Source organism: Triturus cristatus, chromosome 1_2 (genome assembly GCF_964204655.1).
Source record: "Triturus cristatus chromosome 1_2, aTriCri1.1, whole genome shotgun sequence".
NCBI lineage: Eukaryota > Metazoa > Chordata > Amphibia > Caudata > Salamandridae > Triturus > Triturus cristatus.
Window position 1 is genome coordinate 104,242,600 of NC_140580.1, and position 13,254 is coordinate 104,255,853.

At 43.3% G+C, this 13,254-nt stretch overlaps 1 long non-coding RNA gene across 1 annotated transcript in view; it reads right to left on the reverse strand.

The window, feature by feature from the left end:
* LOC146866902 (uncharacterized) overlaps positions 1-12,590 on the reverse strand; it is a 40,924-nt gene extending 28,334 nt beyond the window's left edge. Inside the window, exons 1-2 of the long non-coding RNA XR_014965991.1 lie at positions 12,372-12,590; positions 7,072-7,183 (exon numbers count right to left, since the gene is read on the reverse strand). This is a non-coding gene — a long non-coding RNA (uncharacterized LOC146866902). The remainder of the gene's footprint in view (positions 1-7,071; positions 7,184-12,371) is intronic.
* Between the last annotated feature and the right edge of the window lie 664 nt (positions 12,591-13,254).

Here is a 13,254-nt window from a genome sequence, read left to right on the forward strand (position 1 = left end):
TCCTGGTCTTGATATTTATCTCATGCAGAGTTTTAGGTATCTACCTGGCACATGCATCAAAGCTTTTTGCGATCGCAAACGGTGCGATTCACAAAAATCGGCCGTTTGCGATCGCAAAATTAGCTTTTGCGATGCATCAAGGGTCAAGGCCCTCGCAATTTGAGAATTCGCAATTAATTGCGAATTCTGAAATTGCAATTGCATTTAAGGAATCGTATTTTGCGATTCCTTAAACGCAATGCAAGAACAACTTTGAGGTAGCGATTTCGCTACTAGGGTGCGCAAATTACCATGAAGTTGAATTTCATGGTAATTTGCAAAAACTTTGAAAAATGCACTAAAGTGCATTTTTCAAAGTTGTAGGTTACACACACACACATGTCTTTGAGACATGTGTGTGCTCAACATTTGTGCACAGATCAATTTCAGGGGTGCAACAGGGTGTCCTTTTGACACCCTTGCACCCTTGAAATTGCATGAGCAATTTGTGATTACCACTTGGTACTCGCAAATTGCGCATGCAATTTCCCATTCATTCCTATGGGCCTGTAGACCCATAGGAATGAATGGGAAGCCATTCCTTATTTGCGAATCGCAATTTGCGACTCGCAAATAAGGAATGTGTAGATTCCTACATGCATAGGCTTTTGCGAGTCCTTAATTGCAATTCCTTAATAATCGCAATTAAGGACTCGCAAAATATTACCTTGATGCATGTGCCTGTTTATCTTTTTAATTGATCCTGGATGTATTTTGTCATAAAATGTGTACTTATTAATTTATGTTTTTCTGGTGGTTGGATAATATTTTCCTTTCTTTCTCAACTATTATATTTATAATATATTGTAACTATTGGATGTCAATTAAAAAATAAAAAGTTCAAATGCAGGTATCTGGAGACAATCTGGCACCCGGCGCAATCGCACCAAACTAGTTAGATGAGGGAGAGCCGCTGAAATCCCGAGTCAAATGCCTGGTTCAGGCTCAGCTCGAGGACCTCTGGGAACCTCAAGCCCAAAACGAACCAAGCTTCCCTGGTGGTGGGTGGAATGGCCTGGTGGCTACAGCTGCCACGCATGCGCCATGGAAGGCTGGGTTTGAACCCGGCCTCAAATCCCACTATACAAAATAACCTTCAATCTGGTGTGGATCCCTGTTGCGCCCTTGGAATCTGAAGCTGGGCTGCTCTAGTGTCTGGAGACAAGGATCCCTGCTCCTTGTAGTACCACAAATGAAGCTGGCAAACACAAGTTCTGAATTAATTAACCTTGTAGCACGAAGGGCTGATAGCCCATGCACACAATGTTCTTTTAACAGGCTCTTAAATACAGAAGTATTTCTGTTTAATCCTGCAGAGCACCAGGTTTAACATGGGCCTAATCACAGAGGATAAGTGAGTGCGATGCTGTGATTTAAGAAAAGTGAACCACTTAAAGTTAAAATCAGATAAAAGACAAATGGCTAATTTGGCGTCCAACTTGACTTCCTCTAAATGGGCTTTCCTGACTGTCTGGGTCAATTTCAGCGCTGTCAGTGTCCATCTGAAACTGCCCGCCCTGGCCCCCAGCCCGCTTCCTTGTCTCTTGCTAATCTCCCTTGTGCAGGGACCGTCCTGAATGAACAGCATGTGAGGAGTTTTTGCAATAGTTAGGTATTTTACTCTTGTTTATGTGTGCTTCTGTTTGACAACGTTGTCACATGAAGTGTCTCTGTCAAAGTGCATTGATTGTAAAGTAATGAAGTGCTTTGAAGAGCTGCATTCCTAGCGTTGACACTTTTCTGTACAATATAATACATCATTGAAATCTAGACTGTTCAATTGTACAGAGGCATGTCAAAGTGATAGCTATATATTTTCTGCCAGTTTATTAGATTTTGTAGAGAGAAACTAGACTGTGAAGTGTTTTAAAGTTGTTATGAAACACAGTGGACACAGGGGCATAACTAGCAATAGTAGAGCAGGTGCAGTGGCACCAGGCCCCATTTAATGAGGGGCCCGTTTTCACCCAGTTATTGTCTGCTTTTTACTATTAAGCCAGGTGATGGGGCTCAATCCCCTTGCTTGTTTTAGGGACCGTGGTGCACTTGCAATGCCAATGAATGGACCTTATATGGAACCTTCCTTTTAGGTTGGATTCAGCTTGGCAGCCATTTTGTGTACATTCTAGTGATGCGGAAGCAGTTCTCAGAGGTTTGGAAGGACCGTCTTACAGATGAGAACTAGAATGTTGGAGTTCAGGTGTGGAAATAAGCAGTTATAAAGGTGTGAAAATAAGCAGTTATAAAGGACACAAGATGCCCTGATCATAGTTTGTGAGGTACAAGACTGCTGCTTATTTATTTTTTGAATTTGACAGAATATTTTAAATTGGCTAACCAATGGTTATGCGAAGAAGGCACTTCAGGCTCATGTCTTAAGAGCAGAATTATGCCTGAAGGCCTGTCTGCCGACATTGAAAGTAGTATTTTCAGTCCATCACCGTCTACTGATACTCCTTCAGTATTGGGGGTTGGTCCTGGAGTGATCAGAGGAATCTTGATCTGCTGAGTACAGGCATACCTGGGCTGCTCCAGAGCCTGGAGTGCATATTACATTTTAAGAGCAGTCTGCACTGATCCTGTGCTTTGGTGCTGGAAAGGATGGAGATACTTCTTTTTTTAGTTCAAAAGGATTTTATTGATAAAAATAGAAAATGCCACAACATGTTACATTATAATAAATATACATCATACCAAGGAGAGTCCACAATATTATTGATGAATCAGGTTCAGTGAGAAAATTGAAAGTAATAAAGCATCAGAAGCAAAATACAAATGCTTGAAAAACAATTGAAGACGGAATGGTTGGGGTTATTAGGGAGGTTTCGAGACGTCCTGTTGGGACGGATGCAATTGAAAAGCGTGACTAGCACATGTATCTAAATAGGTGGTAATAGGAGACCACAGATCCAGCCTTTTTGGCAGCAAATGAATAGGATATACAAAGGAGGTATCCAACCTGTGATTATGACAGACCGCATACCACCATGTCCTATAAGAAATTTTTGAGAAATCCTTCCAATTAGCTGTGATTTGTTGTAACGCAACTGCTAATAGTAAATCGATGATTTTAACATTGGCCGCAACATTCTCCCAACAAGAGGACAAGCTTCCCAAGAAAACATGTGTATAGGCAAAAGGAAATGTAGTGCCAAAAATCAAATTGATTTGAGACCAGACCCGCTTCCAAAAGGCAGACACAGTAGAACAAGAAAATAACATGTGAAATAAGTCAGCCTTTGGTGAGGAACAAGTCCAACAGGTATCAGATACGCTAGTGTAACTTTTGCTTAGGGCACTTGGCGAAAGCAAAAGTCTGTTATACAAAAAAACAATGTTTGCGTTGTGTTTGCAGCTCTGGAAGCTTTGCGGATCCTAACCCATAACTTATTCCATAAAGAGACTGGCCAAGATGCTGCAAAGTCTCGTTCCCAAGCTTCATCGGTCTTCGATTTCTGTCTAACTTTCTCAATGTTATGCAAAAATGTATATAATGTGGAAGCCTTAGGTGTTATTGTAATTGTGAGGAAGGATCTGGACTAGCAGAGATGGCATGTGTTACCGAGAATTGCACGTATGTGTTCAGCACCGTGTTTTTGAGTATGAAGTATCTATGGGTGAATAAAAGAGGTAAATTAAAGGAACTACTGAGTGAAGTAAAAGATAAGAAATCCGAATGCGAGAAGAGTTGATGGACCCAGATTAGACCTCTTTGATGCCACGACTTCCAGTAAAAGGGTTTATTACGAATAAGCAGACTTTTGTTGTGCCAAATTGTGGAGTTGAGAAAAGAGTCAACAGTGTTATGAGGAAAGGGAATAAAGGTGCTAGAAGTTTAGAAGTGAATTTGATGATGGGAGTAGCTAGGGCTTGCGGTTTACGTGAAAAGGAAAGGTATTCACTGAAGGTAAAGGGGGATAAAGAGAGACGTTCAATTGTGGTCCATAAAGGGCAGTCGTCTCTAGAATCACGCAACCACAGCGAGGCCTGACGAAGAAGGAATGCTTTTTGATATGCTGGATAATCAGGAAAGTTAACTCCGCCCTCAGATTTGGGAGGAGTCAACCTATGCAAAGAAATTCGAGGTTTCTTATTACTCCAAAGGAAGGAAGAAAGAATAGAATTAATCTTCTTGAAGAATTTTTGTGGAATAGGAACTGGAGTGTTGGAGATAGTGTATATAATTATGGGTGACAACATCATTTTTATGGTATCCAGACGACCCCACCATGATAAATAAAGAGGGTGCCATTTAGTGGTTAAATCCAAAATCTTCTGCGTACACTTATCCATACATAATGAAACTGTATCTGAAATTGAAGATGTGACATGTAAACCCAAATATTTAATATGATTAGGACTCCAAGTAAATTTAGAGGCAGCGAAATCAGGTTTAAATGTGTACTTTGTCAAAGGTAGGATCTCACACTTATCGTTATTCAATTTGTATCCCCGAAATATCAGAATAAGCTTGTACCTCTGCTAAAAAAGCAGGGACTGAATCAGTTGGGTGAGACATAAAGAGCAAAATATCATCTGCGTATGCCGCAAGTTTAATGTGAGAATGAGACATCTGGAAACCATGCACACTAGGATTTTGGCGCAATTTTGACAGGAATGGTTCCAAAGCCAAGTTAAAAAGAAAAGGGGAGAGGGGGCATCCCTGACGTACCCCTCTTCCTAGGTCAAAAAAAGAAGATATCAATCCGTTAGCACAAACCGCCGCTCTAGGTCTAGAGTAGAGAAGAGATATCAAAGATATAAAATTAGGACCAAAGCCAAACCACTTAAGAGTATAAAAAAGGTACGTCCACTCAACACTGTCGAATGCCTTCTCAGCGTCCAACGCAATTGCTACTAGAGAGTCTTTAAAACGTGAGGATTTGGACAAAACATCAAACAAGAGTCGTGTATTATCAGTTATATAGCGACCCTTAACGGAACCGGACTGCTCTACCCCTAACAACTCTGGTAGGAAAGAATCTAGTCGTAAGGCTAGTGCCTTGGAAAAAATCTTGTCATCAATGTTTACTAAAGATATGGGCCTATAATTCTTACAATGCTTAGAATCCTTACCTTCTTTAGGGATTAGACAAATATGGGCATCAGAGAAGGAACCAGAGGATCGTCCTAATGTACTGAAAGAGTGTAATAAAGAGTAAAGTTTCGGTAATAGGAGTTTGAAAAAGTGTAGGTAAAATTCACCCGTGAAACCATCAGGACCAGGTGCCTTCTCCCGCTTAAGGGAGTGAAGGGTGTTCAACAACTCTAGCTGCGTCAAATCAGATTCTAATGAGGTCAAATCTGGAGTGACATGTTGGGGCTTTTGAATCGTGGAGAAGAAATGTGATAAGGCCAGGTCAGTGGGTTGTGTTTCGGAAGCATACAATGTTTTGTAAAAAAGAAAATTCGTTTAGAATGTCAGCATCCTTGAACTTTAGATCTAAATGTGCATCATAAATGGATTCAATGTTCGACTTGTTATGCTTAACCTTCAAGTAATTGGCCAAAGTCCTTCCAGCTTTGTTTTTACCACCATAAAATTTAGAGCTGGATTTTAATAGATACAATGATGCATCCTCTGTGGACTTTTTGTTATATTGGAATTTGGCTTGGACAAGAGCTTTTAAGCTATCATTTGTATGCAAATTATAATAGGAGTGCTCCAGTCTCTTGATGTCTTGGAGAAGGTCCAAAGTCTGTTTACGGGCAATTTTACACTTTTTTGCAACAAAGGATATTACAAAAATCTGTGGCAGAGGCTTTAAAGGCATCCCAAATTGTAGAAAAAGCCATGGAATCATTCTGATTTAGCCTAAAAAATTCATCAAAGAAGGCGGTGAAAGAGGCTGTGAATTTTGGGTCTAGGAGAAGGGAGTTATTAAAACACCACCTCCGGGGACCAGTAATTTTGGGTAAAATATCAATGCCAATGGACACTGGGGCATGATCTGAAATCAAGATGGGACCAATCTCTGCATGAGAAAGAGTTTGTGAAAGATTATGGAAACAAAGATATAATCAATTCTTGATTGAGAGTGGTGAGTCGGGGAATAAAAAGTAAATTCTTTGGTAGTAGGGTTACAAAGTCGCCAAGCATCAAAGAGCTTATATTGGTTTATGGTGTGAACAAAGGACTTGTGGGACTTGTTAGGTATATAGGAAAACTTAGAATTCCTGTCGATGAATGGGTCAAATACCTGGTTACAGTCACCTGCTAAAATAAAATTATCATCCATGCAAAGAGATATGTGTTTGGCAAGTGTGGGCCTAAATGAGGGTTCTCCGCATGTGGGGGCATAGACATTCAAAAGTGAGACTGGAACACCCCTGAAAGACAACTTAACGTTTAACCATTTGCCACTAGCATCCGACTGTTGAGATAATAGTGAAAGCGAAAGGGATTTGTGACAAAGTATCGGTACCCCATTGCGTTTACCATCACCTGGAGAAAAGAAAACCTCGCCCACCCAATCCCTCTTTAACTTTAATGACTCAACTTCAGAGAGATGAGTCTCCTGTAAAAAGGCAATGTCCACAATTAGTTTGGCTAAATAAGTTAAGACCCGTTGCCTCTTAATAGGGGAATTCAAACCCCGCACATTCCAAGTGATTAATTTTAATGACATAGATTAATGAAGCCGAGTAATCCGAAAGTCAGAAGAGATGAACCCAATTCAAACCAAAAAAGATTAAAAATATGAGAAAGATAATGAAAAGACATGTAAGTCGCCATCAAAATAAAGAGAATATGAAAACGAAGGAACAGAGACCAATAGAAACGTTGTAAAACAAGGAATGAACATGATGTACCATCAATGAAATAGAAAAATGCTGTGACTGAAAAAGAAAAATCTACAAACGTTACGAAAAATGTACAAACAACGACAAACGCAAGAAAAAAGTAGTAGGAACGAAGATAAGAAAAAATTTTGAAGACAGAGAAGGACCAAAGACAAACCATTTGTAAAACATTTGACATAGTTAGAGGGAATGTAACACATAGGTCAAAAGACAAGACAACAAACATACCTACGAAAGGGAAATGTGGAGGGGGGAGAGGTGAGACCACATGGGCAGACGGCCCATCCAAGCACGAGCATACGGGAAGCCAGGGAGAAGTCACGTCAGGAGAGGAAGGGACCTGCGAAATCAAAGAAAAACATGTAACACAGATATAGAACAAGGCAGCACATGCGCCCTGAATTCAAAACTAAACATCATCTCGTGTGAGCTAAATAACAACTTTGCTAGTGAAAAACATCCTGTGTAAAATAAGCAATGAAGAACAGGAAAAAATGTATACAAAGACCTACAAAATATTGCAAAACATTAAACAGTATCTAAAATACTAAGTTTTAAATGATGAAGAAGAAGCAGTCGAGTCCATTCTAGTTGGCCCGCAAGAATTAATGAAGCTTTGAAGTCTTATCGGGTCTTCATATGTAGTTGTCCTATTGTTGTAAGTAACTTTAAAGAGACATGGATGGGAAGAGACCATAACGAGCTCCCATTGATCGGAAATCAGATCTCATGTTTAGGAAAGCTTTGCGCCTATTTGTAGTAGCCTTAGCGTAGTCTTGAGCAAAAAATATAGTAGAGCCAGACCCTGTAATCTTTGGAATAGATTTGGCCGCTGACAAAACCTTTAGTAAATCTGTGTACTCCCAAAAATATATGATTACACCTCTTGGCCTCTGTGATGGTGAAGAATCGGAGGCTGCACGACCCAGCCTGTGCGCGCGTTGAATATCGAGTGCAGTACCATCCGGTAAATGGAGTAACTTAGGAAGGAATGACTTGAAAAATGTGGGCACATCCGACCCCTCAAGTCCTTCCACCAGGCCGTAAATGCGAAGGTTGTTCCTTCGATTGCGATTTTCAAGATCCTCCACTTGACGCTGAAGTGACGAGACTTGGGTGTGAAGTTGTGAGACGGTAGCGCAGGATTCCTTGAGTGAGGTAACACTTTACTCAACCACGGAAACTCTAGTGTCTAATTGGGACCAGTTCTCCGTAAGAACTTGAAGTTTAGCATTGGTGTCCTCCATAAACGGTCGAAGAGCTCTGATTTCCTCCTGTAATAGTTCCAAAGAGACCGGTGAGGCAGATTTAGGAGGAGAAGGGGGGTCCTTTTTCAGGCGCTTGGTGACAGATTTCCCGGGAGCTGCGGAGATGGAATCCATGATAGGCTGCAGAGACTGTGGCAAAGGCAATGAAGAATCTTCGAGCTTAGAAAGTTCTGTGAAGAGTTTTGAATTTTTAAGGAAGGTTCGCCGCACTTTAGTCTTCGTTCTGCCCATCAACCAAATTAGGAGGTAAAACAATAGTGAGCTAATGTCAAGAAGAGTGCTCAAAACAATTATATTCTCCTTTGAAGGGCCAACAAAAAAGTAATTGGTACGTGAAATATATGGAAAGCGACTGCCGACTGGGCCAAAGCATAAACAAAAATCAGGTTTGCAAGCAACAGAATGCGCAAAGCTTTTTAGGAACATTCCTCACAACCAGTCACTTTAAAATGGCTGCCAGAGAAGTCCACTGATGGCTGGCAGAGTTTATTGGAAAAATGAGGCACAAAAGCCTAAAAACATGTAACACAGGGTTAAACACTGCTCCATTACACCGCTGAGTGAGTAATTATGCAGAAGGCAGGCAGGGGCAAGCTGTATCCTGTCAAGCTCCACTCGCGGCAAAAAGGAAGATGGCGGCCGCTACGAACATTTCTGTGAGGAGACTTGTAACTTATGAAAAGATGCACGTTTCAACGCGCGCTCGAGAAACATGAAACCCGCATTGCAGGCGGCATACCTTCCGACGGTGATTTATGCAGGAAGCTTCATTTAAAACTAGCGGGTAGCGCAGCGTCTCCGAGGTGAGCCCGAGAGCCTCACTTGAACGCCGCCATGCTCCGTGGGCGTCAAGCCACGCCCCCAAGGATGGAGATACTTCTACTCCTAGGTACCCTCTTAGCTCAGAAACGATTCATACACACCACAAATATAATTGGTTTCGGCGTGGTGTCGAGGAATCCGCATTAAGAGCTCCCTTAATCTGAACGGTACAGTTGTGAGACTGAAGAACATTGCCATTAAACACAACCCTATGCCATACACAGTTTCCAGCTAGGGTCTGGTCCAGTAGCACGAACAAAAGATTAATTCTTAGGCCCTCATTATGATGTCAGTCAGACCGCAACCGACAACAGCCTGTCAGTTGCGGTCTGACTGACACCTAGCTATGCAGTCCTACCAACGCATTTTGAAGCGTAGGTCGGAGGCATGGGGCAGAGGGACCGACCACTGCTTTCCAGACAGGCTCAAGGAGCCAGTTGGGGCAGCGGTCAGAAAGTAATCCCCTACAATGAGGCAGTGCCTGCTCAGGCACCGCTGTAGGGATTATGATTTCACTTTCAGGCAGCCTTTCAATGGCGGTCTGACCGCAATTGAAAGGCTGTCGGAAATGGACTGGGGGGGGCTAACAGAGTCCCGTCCCTCCACGGCCTCTGCTGTGAGGCCTGTGGGGCACCTGTAGTGCCCCTTCAAACATCCATGCCCTGCATGCCTGGCACACAGTGCATAGATGTTTACAAACATCCATTTTTTCCAATGTGGGTTGTGCCGCTGCACTTTTATGGCCACTGCACAATCTGCAAAGGAAAAATTGATGTTTCCGACCACCTCATGGGCAGTCACATCCAAATTCGTTCGATGGAACCGCCGAATACAAGTCGGTCGGTTTCCACTCTGACACGATGCCGGTCGGACGTTCATCTGACTGACATCGTAATTAGGACCTTAGTTCGGAGAAAAAGGAAGGCTACCACAAAACATTTTCAGTAGTTGAAAAGCCTGAAGTTTTAAGGTATTTGCCTAAGAAGGTAAACTTGATGGCAGTGCCTTGTCTATTTCTATGGCACATACCCAAGAAAGAGTAACAAGGATTGGCCAGAGAGAATATACATATTTTAAGATGAACATTTACCCTAAAATCCACAAAAGCAGGCAATCGTCACTTGCTGTGGAATCAGATTTCTTTTAGTTCATTCAAAAGAAAATTCATCCATTTCCATTGTTTCATAAACAGCAACACAAGCCAACTGCATAGATTAGCACTGAGCTTTAGTTAGAGGTTCAAGCAGTTAATTTACATAATACACTGAGAGTATGTGGTTCAATCCAATTACAGATGCACATATTTCCTTCCTCGGTGGAACCAAATCTGCCCAGAATAGCATCATATTTCAGGTACAAAAAAGAGGCTCATCTGGAGATATCTAATACATAACGGCTAATTTGTCATTAAAATTCCCATTGAGACTGCTCCAATGAGCCTACAAGGATTTATGTGCAAACTGGGTTCAGGATTTACCAGGATGTATGCAATGCAACGTTGTGTATAAATTTGTAGCATTGTGCAAACAGTACAAAATGTCACAGCAGTATTTCTAGGCTTAGCCTATCAGGCACCACCAGCTGTCTGATTGCAAAAGACGTATTGTGGGCTTACCAAGAACTTACAGCCAGCCCACTGCTTATCATCGGTTGGCTTTATTGTCATTTGCCTGCTTCTTGTTTGACGGCTTTCGTTCCCCCGCTTGTCCATCTTGCATTTGTCCTTCTCCTGGAGCATAGCCTCTTTACCATCTCTTTGACTGATTAGCTTCTTTCCTTCCACAACTTTTTTCTTTTTGCTTAAGCACTCCAGGGAGTCTGTGTGTTTTCCAGCTCTCTCCATCATTTGCTTTTCCTCCCCTGCCAAATACTAGCCCTTCACCCTTTGTGTTGCTGTTTCACTTGTGCTACAAGCACTCTTGTGTGCTTCTTCCCGCTCCTTGTCTCCCCAGCACTTGTGCTTCTTTCTCCCTCATGTGCTTTTCCCACACCTCTGAGTTGTTCACCCATGTGTGCTGCTTTTCCTCTTTACCCGCTCCTTGTTCCTCCCACCAACCACTCCTATTGCCTCCTATGCACAGCACCTATTTAAAAAAAATATAGATATTTTCAATTTTGTTTTTGGGGAGGACCAAGCACCAAATTGTGGCCGTCCTCTCGGGAAACAGCCTTTACAACAAGGATTTTACCACGTTGTACTTTTACCAAGCATGTTTTTATAAAACATAAGCATTTACAACGTATGCCTTCACCACACGTTTAAGGTAAGTTCGGGGATGTAGGGGTCTCCCCGCGCAAATACATTGTCTATATATATAAATATATTTAAACAGTGCATGATAAAGGCATACGTTGTAAAAGCATATGCATTCTAAAAAAAAATGCGGAGTAATAAATGCATGGTAAAGGCATGCAGTGTATTTCCCTGCGTTGTTCCGTCATACAACCCATCCTGTCTGTTCAAAAAAAGTGCTTCTGGGCAACTCTTATTTCATTTTTTATTTACCTATTCTTCTCGGAGTGGTAAATCTAAAAAACTGCGCCCCCATCATTTTATGGGCTGAATAAACCATCAAGCATACCTACTTCTACAAAATGATGCAGCTGCTGTGTCCCTGTTGTCCATCATTGTTTTTACTTTTTCACTTTTGGCCATTCTTCACAGCATCTTGCTGATGCCGTGCAGCGTTGCCAAAAGGCATTGGCAATGCAAGTAGGTCCCAAAGGTGAGTCGTGCTGACTTTGCCAGTAATTGTTACTCTGTGTTGTATATTGATGATTTCATTGGCTGCTCTCGCACAAACAAAGCCATCTTTGTACGGCACTAGGCACAATTTACTGTTGGCCTATGGCACAAAGACGAGCAAGCAGTGTCCTGCAGGAGATATTTACTAGAGGCAAACCCTGCTATAGAAATCTCAGCAAGCAAACAATCGCTAATGTGATGCTTGCATAAGAATTGTTATTTTGCTGAAATTACTGGTATTATGCTTGTGAAAAACGATGCCATTTTCCTTTTGCTCATTGTTTGCAGCTCTTTTTATTCGGTGTTTGTACCGATGTCACACTACTTTCCATGACAAGTTGACCTGACTTTGGGGCATGTGTGCTATTCTTGCCTAGTTACTCACACTGTACAGTAATTATTGGGGTTTGGCGCACGTGACGCAAGGCCACTCAGCTCTGCACCGCCTCCAACTTTCAGTGCAAAATAGGGCTTTGGAAGGGGGGGCGACCACCGGGAGGCTTGCCCCCTGGGGTTTTTTAGGCCATGGTGCAGCCCAGAGCCCAATTGGGCTCTTTGGGCTTCATTTGGTCTGAGGGGGGTACAGAAGACACGACAGCCGGTTGGGTGGTGGGTTGGCTGGGCTAGGTTTTTGGTGGCGGGCAAGATTTTTTATAATAGTACATTTAAGGTTAAGGAAATGGCTTCCTTACCTGTTCCAGAGGACCTCAGGTTGGCAGAAGCCATGCGCCTGCTCGCCGTGGCAGGACGCATGGATTTGTTGCGGTCAGAGCTGGAGGAGTGGCAGGCAGCAGATGGGGTAGCCGCTGCGGTGTGGGCATGCTCCCCGCCGCGGCCCTGGAGGGGGAGAGACAACAATGCTGTAGGTGCAAGTGGGTGCTTTGTAAGAGCGGCCGCACGCGTCGATCCCCAAAAGGAAGGGGGGCGGGGTGCTGCACGGCGTCACACTCTGACTTTTGTGGAGGGAGCGGGTGGGGCCAACATTTGGCAGGAAAATGAGGTTGTGGCAGACGCTGAGGCAGCGCGCGACACGAAAAGGGTGAAGGAGAGGTGCAAAAGTCTGCCGGTGGTGGGTGGGAGGAGCACCAGCGAAAAAGGGCAGCAGGGGGTGGGAAAGAAGGCACACAAGGAAGGGTGAAGGGGAGGGAGCAAGAGAGAGGACAACTTGAAGGAGAGGAGTTGGGGGAAATGAAGAAGCAGGGCGGGGGGGGGGGGGTTAAAAAAAAGGGGAGGGGAAACAGCAGGTAATTGAGTGGCAGGGGAAGGGAGGATAACACGGAAGGAGGGTTGGGTGAGGAAAGGCCATGCAACAAGGGTGAGCAAGGGGGACAAGGTGGAGTTTGAGGGGTCGTGGAGAGGGCCTCCGCAGGGCTTAGGTCATGCTGATCGGAGGAGGGGGTTGGTCTAAAGGGCGACAGCCACAGCCCTTGAGAAGGGAGTAAAGGGATAAGAAGGGAGGGATAACAGGCAGTGAGGAAGGGCCCATGTTGGTGGCAATGCTGGAATGGAGTGACGGGGAGGAGCAGGGAGGGAGTTTTGGGTGGAGTCATTGGGTGGGGTGTAAGCCACCGGCTA